Below are 8,532 nucleotides of genomic sequence, written 5' to 3'. Positions count from 1 at the left end.
GTCCGTTTGACAGTCCTGACTCACTAGATGAAGTGAATGGGTCCATGGAGGCACGGGTAGTAAAGGGACGTCATCCATGTACCGTCCATCCAGTTTCACCACAGACCCCCTACATGCACATAATCATGTGCATGTAGCCTAAGGGTCTTATGTTTAATTGGTCTATGTTCAGTATCATTATAGGCCACACTTAAATGATAGTCTAGCAGTTCACCGTAAAAAAAAATGGGATGATGGACTCAATAAACACAACACACAAAGTGATGGGCCTAACATTATTTGTTATATCCCACCATTCCTTATAATGGTATTCCCAGGCTTTAGTATTTTACTTTGTAAATGACCCTTGTCCTACATATAAGGTCCACAAATGCAATAATAGGGTCCCTTGTGAGCTTGTCATACATCTTCTGGGTTTCCTTACAGTAAATGACTACATATGTGTGTGTTTATAATGGCAGCCTGAGCACAAATAGGATATATTTTTCCTCATCTTTGTAAACTCTAAAATGACAAATTTCAGAATTATATTTAACATAGACAGGTTCACTTACACAGTGCCCTCTGCAGCCGAGCATCAGATCACCTCTAGGGACACAATTTTACCAGCTAGCATATGTGAAACTTATCAGAAACTGTACATATTCGCCCAATTATTTACTTGAATTGGTACTTCTGCTTTTTTTCTTACCTCTATTGTGTAAAGAATCGGGTACATAGTAGCTTTGTGGTTAGTTACATACCAGTTCAGTCAGTGGCAGCATACAGCCAAATGTAAAACATTGTCTTCAGTGTTATGTATCTGAGGTTTTCTGCTGCCATAGGAAATAATGACATCATAGGCAATCTGCTGGTGTACACAATGACCCTGGGTAACCATGATAGTGTACTTTACCTATAACATGCATGTGTTGTTTTTTTTTTAATCTTTGCACCTAAAACTCACAAAGCATGCCCTGTGCAGTGTGGGGCTCTTCCCTGCTTTGCATGATACACCATCCCCCCACTGAAAGGCCTGCGGTTCTCATCCCTGTGTCTGTTGTGTACCCAGCATCCCTCTGTTTCCTGGACTTTGTCACCTGTCAGTTGTGACAGTCTGTGTGTCCCCTCTGCATAGGATGCAGTGCCTTCTCAGCTGGCACGCACAGTATAATTACCAATTAGGGCTCGGTCCATCTGCTCCTGTGTGACACTGGGTTTCCCTTCCCTTTAATTAAACGTCTGTTGTGCTGCTCAATCAATTAGCTGAACAGCAGCACGCACACGCTAGAGACCCCCAGACTGTGTGGATGTCTATATGGGCTTCGTAGACCCCCTCATTGTGCTGATATACGTCATGCAGTCCCGTCATCACAATGCTAATATATCTATTCTTGCCCCTTCCGCCATTATATCACCTATGCCGCCTCCTCTGTTTGTCTATCTCAGTGGTATAGTCACTTTACAGGTGTCAACCTTTTATAGAAAAGTGAAACAAGTTGTGAATTTTACTGTTCGCCTTTCTATAGGGCTTTAGACCCTCCGTTCCAGGCAGATGCTGCATATGTAGGCGTTTTTAATATTTTACTGTATTTTTGTGCTATGCAACTTTATTCTTTCTTGGATCACAAAAAATGGTCACAAATTGATTAGAAAATGGAACAGTGATATGCACCAAGTCTGTAATACTGACTTTAACAAATTCTGTTTAACATGGATGAGCCTAATATGAATATACCTAATATTGGGAAATTAATCATAATATAGCAAGACAAAGGACAAAATCATATTCTTTCAAGGAGTTGTATAACATGTAATATATGCTGAGCCAGAGATGCAATACAGGCTGATAAGACAGTGATGTGAATTCTGTTCATGGGTATACCTAGCAATGGTGGGAGCCAAAGCCGTGCTGCCTGAGGAAAATGCAGTGGTGTAATATCTACTACTACAGGGAGCAGTCACTAGGAGTACTCCCTTTGTTACTATTGTCAGTCTATGATCTTTGCCTTATTGGTACTTTGACGCCATTTGCTTGGCTTATTAAGCTCTAGTTTAATGTACAAATGCAGGTTAATTTTTGGCTCAGCAATACCTTTTAGGCTAAGGACCCAAGTAACGAAACACATCTAAAGAAACAACGTAAACCTGTATTGTGTTTTTTTCCGCTGCAGCCGAAAACTCTCCATTTCTACAAGGCAGGCCCTTCTGTTTTTGTTTTTTTTTATTTATTAGACTAAGGCTAGGTTCACACCTGTGCCTGTATTCCGTTCGGGGTTTCCGTCCCCAAACCTGCTTAAAACATGCAGAATTTTTTCGCAATTCTGTCCAGAAATCCGGCAGACACCAGTATAATCTATGGGATCTGCTGATAACCGATATTTAAGCGGGTTTGGTTTCCATTCTTTGGGTCCCCAAGTGGACCTGAAGAACGGAAACCCAGACGCAGTTGTAAACTTGGCGTAAGGCTGAGGTATATAGAAAGCCTTGTTGCCATATTTGACATTAACCAACCCCAGGATTACTGCTTGTAGTTGTTCTGTCCTTATTATGGGATTGCTAGTTACATAATTGTCTAATGTAAGAAGACTCCAAACCTAAGGTTTACTTTACTACAGGGAAAGGGGGGTCCACATTAGTGAATGGTTGGGTGACATTCATATTGGATATGCCCATTGTCCTGCTAGAGAGAGATTCCTGTATAACACTAATGTATAAGGGTATGATTAATGTCCTCTCCGAGCAGCTCTACATAATATTGTTTCATGGAGGAAATATATAAAATGAAATGAAATATTTTATAAGGGCTGACAGGAAATGGATAATCTATGTAGTCTGTGTACCTTCATATTAAAGCGGTACGAAAGAAGCCTAATATTCTTCCTATTTCATACATCTCCTTCATGTCCACTTCATTGTGTCTAATAAATTACTGGATAGGCTCAAGTCCATAAGAATGAGTCATTTTAGGCGGAGCTATGATTGTCTTAGACTGTGTTCACATGGAATATAAGAACTGCATTATTCTTTAACTGCAATAATGAGTATCACATTGTCACTAGATATGTAAAGTGTTATAAAAATCATATAACAAATTATGGTTTGCTATATGAAGACACATACACATGCTATATGAAGACACATATAAGTGCCTGGGGATGCCAAGCTTGGCCGATCCAGAAGCAAAATCTCAAAGCATTGCACTTACATCTTACAGTAAGTAGATAAGAGTGTCTGTGCTTTGTGGAATCTCTTCTCTAAAATATAGTGATAATGTCTGTGCATTGTTCCCAGTAAGGCTGTGTTCACACTACAGTCACAAGCTTCGGAGCCTCCATCACCAATTCTGTTCCATTTGATGATAAGACTAGTGCAGCATGCGGTGCTATTCTTTCTGTCAAAACGACAGAACCCCAACAGACTCTATTGTAAGTTATTGGGATCTTACATGGGCTTCGCCTTTGCTGCATTTATGTTTTAGTCTTGACCTGTTATGCTAAATGTTAATTCTGCTGGTGATTTCAGGGACCGTTTCTTGGTTCTCTGGTATTAGACCATTACTGCTGTATACACTGGGGTTGAGTTCTCACGTTGATCATATGCAGTGTCTATGAAACCAAAGCAGCATCTTACACTGTGACAAGGCTGTCACTGGTGCCTCCTGACCCGGGCTGACAGCTGGCACCTCTCCTATTGGGGGATTGTTGGTGCGTCAATCACTGAGATGTGTAGGGAACAATGAAAGTGTCAAAGAACAAAACTGAGCTGCAGACAGAATGTAAAACCTCCCTGTCCCTTCTACCCCCCTCTATTGACTCAGTCTGCTACTCTGTCTATCTTATGTTCATTTATGTGCGTGAGTTTATTGTACAGAAGTATGGGAGGGGTTACTAACATGGAAAGTATTATATATACATTACATAATAAGCAATGAATAGGCAACTAATAAACAATCTTGTGTGTGTAGGGACAACTCTCTTACCCACTGCGACTAGCAGCCACTAGGTCTAGGATGCCTCATTGTGACCATACACTGATAGCCATGTTAGAAAAACCACCTACTTCATATTGTGTCGATTCCTTTTATATTGCCAGAACAGTTTTGTTGCGATATGGATTTGCATGAATCCCATCCACTTTGCAGTTACTGTAAAACATCGCGATTTTACCTGCGGTGTTTCCGGGCCGCGGGGCCCCAGCCTTAATAGTCACTGCTCCACTGCTTCCAGCAAAGTTGGAATTTTTTTCTGTACCCACTTCTATTGGTTTCAGCTAAATAATGCTCTCTTCTGTCTGCTCCAGCCCAGGACCGCCAGAGAGCCTGATTTTGTTGAAAAAATATTAGCTTTAGCATGTTCCTGGGTTCCATAGATTTCAGCACCAATATCCCTCCACTGTCAGAAGGGCAGGTCTTATTGGTCAGAGTCATCGCTGAGCTGTGAGGAACGTAATTCTATCTGCAATAGCATATGAGATCATTTTAATACCTCTATTTTGGGGGGTTGGGTAAATAGCCCAATAATGTACAAAGCGCCCATAGTTTACATGAATCTGACAGTTTTTTTTTTTTTCTGAGCTATTAGCCTGAATGATCTGTGTTTTAGGAGACACCGGTAAATTCACCAGTTTTACAATTATTATTTATTGGGATGCTGAAAATTATTTATTTTCCTTAGGATAGGTTAATAATATCAGATCAGTGGATGGTCCAACAACCAACCCAAACAATCCGTTATTCACAACAGCCTGTGTCGCCGAAAGCAGACAGCGCCATACATTGTAGTGGCCATGCTGGGCTACTGCAGCTCGACTCTCCTTCACTGGGAGCTGAACTGCAGTAGCCTGGTACTAAACAGCCATAATACAGCAGTGTGCGCGAGGCGTTACAACAATAATGCATCATGCAGGTTAATGGTAAATTATTTAACTCCTGATTTATTTGATCAGCAAAAATAATATTGCCCTATAATCTAGTAGGCTAGCAAAATGAATATTAGTATATACAGATTCTCGTTACATAATATAACGTATACAGCAATTATATTGAGCAGCTTCTGACACCTCTACAAATGGAGACCTTTCAGCTGCAAATATATGCTGCAGGGATAGATGATATTTTCCCATGCACAGCAGGCTTCTAGTTGCCCTTTCCCCACTATGGTTAGCCTCTCTTCAATGCAAAATATCTTGTAATATATCATAATATACAATAATTGCCTACAGTATAATATCAAGTGAGAGCTTCACAAGTCGTCATTTATTATCTACAGTATATAAATACATATACTCTATTCCAATAAATAAATATCATTTGCACGGTGGAATAATACTGATGTTACGTAAATTTATATCCACATTTAGCATATTGAGCGCTTTTAGGTTTTTTGGGGCTTGTGACTGATCTTTTCTTACTATTTTCAGGATCTCTCTCATCAGTTGATGGAAAGTTTCTTGTTAAACTGATAATTTGTATATACCGTGCTCTTCAGACGCTACAAATACAAGTAAAAAATGTCAGAATGATATGAATTTATTTTGTATATAGCCCCAGGCAATTGATCTAGGTCAAAAGAGATAAGAAAGATTATTAGCTATAAGTCCGAACATGTCGGAAAGTCATCCATGAAGATGTAGAGTATCTAGAGGTATCTCTAGATATTCACTCAACTGACCGAAACTTTATGATTTCTATCCAAATATATTATTTATTGTCTGTATTGAATTTGATTGATTGCCTGATTGTTGTATATTTATAAAGTCATACCACTTTGAATTGCGCAAAAATCATCAGTGCCGTGGATTTCCTTCTGTTGTGAATGACTGCAAGACGTCTTTCACCGGCACCCTATTTTTTCCAGTTTTTTCATTGTCAGGTTCTGAAACCTATAATTTTTTTTATTTTTCAGTTGATCTAGCTGTTTGAAGACTTGGTTTTGCATTATGGGTATTTTGCAATAGCTTCATCCTAGGGTGCCTATAACTTTTATAACATTTTATTAATTCTTGGAGGGGGTGAAATTATAACGTTATATTTGGAGTTTTGTGCTGTTCACCATACAGTATAAATAACGTTACTTTGAGGCAGCTGTCACACATCAAAAAATGTATGGTAATTATGACGATTATAGCACGATGCCCCATTTATACATACACTCACCGGCCACTTTATTAGGTACACCTGTCCAACTGCTCGTTAACACTTAATTTCTAATCAGCCAATCACATGGCGGCAACTCAGTGCATTTAGGCATGTAGACATGGTCAAGACAATCTCCTGCAGTTCAAACTGAGCATCAGTATGGGGAAGAAAGGTGATTTGAGTGCCTTTGAACGTGGCATGGTTGTTGGTGCCAGAAGGGCTGGTCTGAGTATTTCAGAAACTGCTGATCTACTGGGATTTTCACGCACAACCATCTCTAGGGTTTACAGAGAATGGTCCGAAAAAGAAAAAACATCCAGTGAGCGGCAGTTCTGTGGGCGGAAATGCGTTGTTGATGCCAGAGGTCAGAGGAGAATGGCCAGACTGGTTCGAGCTGATAGAAAGGCAACAGTGACTCAAATAGCCACCCGTTCCAACCAAGGTAGCCAGAAGAGCATCTCTGAACGCACAGTACGTCGAACTTTGAGGCAGATGGGCTACAGCAGCAGAAGACCACACCGGGTGCCACTCCTTTCAGCTAAGAACAGGAAACTGAGGCTACAATTTGCACAAGCGCATCGAAATTGGACAATTGAAGATTGGAAAAACGTTGCCTGGTCTGATGAGTCTCAATTTCTGCTGCAACATTCGGATGGTAGGGTCAGAATTTGGCGTCAACAACATGAAAGCATGGATCCATCCTGCCTTGTATCAACGGTTCAGGCTGGTGGTGGTGGTGTCATGGTGTGGGGAATATTTTCTTGGCACTCTTTGGGCCCCTTGGTACCAATTGAGCATCGTTGCAACGCCAAAGCCTACCTGAGTATTGTTGCTGACCATGTCCATCCCTTTATGACCACAATGTACCCAACATCTGATGGCTACTTTCAGCAGGATAATGCGCCATGTCATAAAGCTGGAATCATCTCAGACTGGTTTCTTGAACATGACAATGAGTTCACTGTACTCCAATGGCCTCCACAGTCACCAGATCTCAATCCAATAGAGCATCTTTGGGATGTGGTGGAACAGGAGATTCGCATCATGGATGTGCAGCCGACAAATCTGCGGCAACTGTGTGATGCCATCATGTCAATATGGACCAAAATCTCTGAGGAATGCTTCCAGCACCTTGTTGAATCTATGCCACGAAGAATTGAGGCAGTTCTGAAGGCAAAAGGGGGTCCAACCCGTTACTAGCATGGTGTACCTAATAAAGTGGCCGGTGAGTGTAGTATGCTTATGTTTCACAAATTTAACACACTAAAAAAAAAACCACTTTTTTAAAGAAAAAAAAAAAAATCATGTTATGCCAGTATATTAACTCTATAATGGCTACCCAAATGACACAATATCTTTTGTTACATACATATCATCGTAAGGAGAGATGAGCGAACAGTGTTCTATCGAACACATGTTCGATCGGATATCAGGCTGTTCGATGTGTTCGATTCGAATCGAACATCACGTTGCAAACTCCAAAAAAATTTGATTCCCCTCCCACCTTCCCTGGCGCTTTTTTTGCACCAATAACAGCGCAGGGGAGGTGGGACAGGAACTACGACACCGGAGGCATCGAAAAAAATCGGAAAAAGTCATTGGCTGCCGAAATCAGGTGACCTCCATTTTAGACGAATAGTGGATTTCAAATCCGGGTCATATGAGAATGTGAACTTTGTGACTAAGAGACAGGGATAGCTGTACAGGCAGGGATAGCTAGGGATAACCTTTATTTAGGTAGGAATGTTATTAAAAATAACTTTTTGGGGCTCTATCGGGAGTGTAATTGTGATTTTTGTGACATAAACTTTTTCCAATAGGAATGCATTGGACAGCGCTGATTGGCCAGAGTACGGAACTCGACCAATCAGCGCTGGCTCTGCTGGAGGAGGCGGAGTCTAAGATCGCTCCACACCAGTCTCCATTCAGGTCCGACCTTAGACTCCGCCTCCTCCGGCAGAGCCAGCGCTGATTGGCTGAAGGCTGGCCAATGCATTCCTATGCGAATGCAGAGACTTAGCAGTGTTGAGCCAGTTCTGCTCAACTACACATCTGATGCACACTCGGCTCTGCTACATCAGATGATGTACATCTGATGTAGCAGAGCCGAGGGTGCACTAGAACCCCTGTGCAAACTCAGCTCACGCTAATAGAATGCATTGGCCAGCGCTGATTGGCCAATGCATTCTATTAGCCCGATGAAGTAGAGCTGAATGTGTGTGCTAAGCACACACATTCAGCTCTACTTCATCGGGCTAATAGAATGCATTGGCCAGCGCTGATTGGCCAGAGTACGGAATTCGACCAATCAGCGCTGGCTCTGCTGGAGGAGGCGGAGTCTAAGATCGCTCCACACCAGTCTCCATTCAGGTCCAACCTTAGACTCCGCCTCCTCCGGCAGAGCCAGCGCTGAT

Source organism: Leptodactylus fuscus, chromosome 6 (genome assembly GCF_031893055.1).
Source record: "Leptodactylus fuscus isolate aLepFus1 chromosome 6, aLepFus1.hap2, whole genome shotgun sequence".
Taxonomy (NCBI): Eukaryota; Metazoa; Chordata; class Amphibia; order Anura; family Leptodactylidae; genus Leptodactylus; species Leptodactylus fuscus.
The sequence above is the reverse complement of the archived record's forward strand: the minus strand, read 5'-3'. Positions refer to the sequence as shown.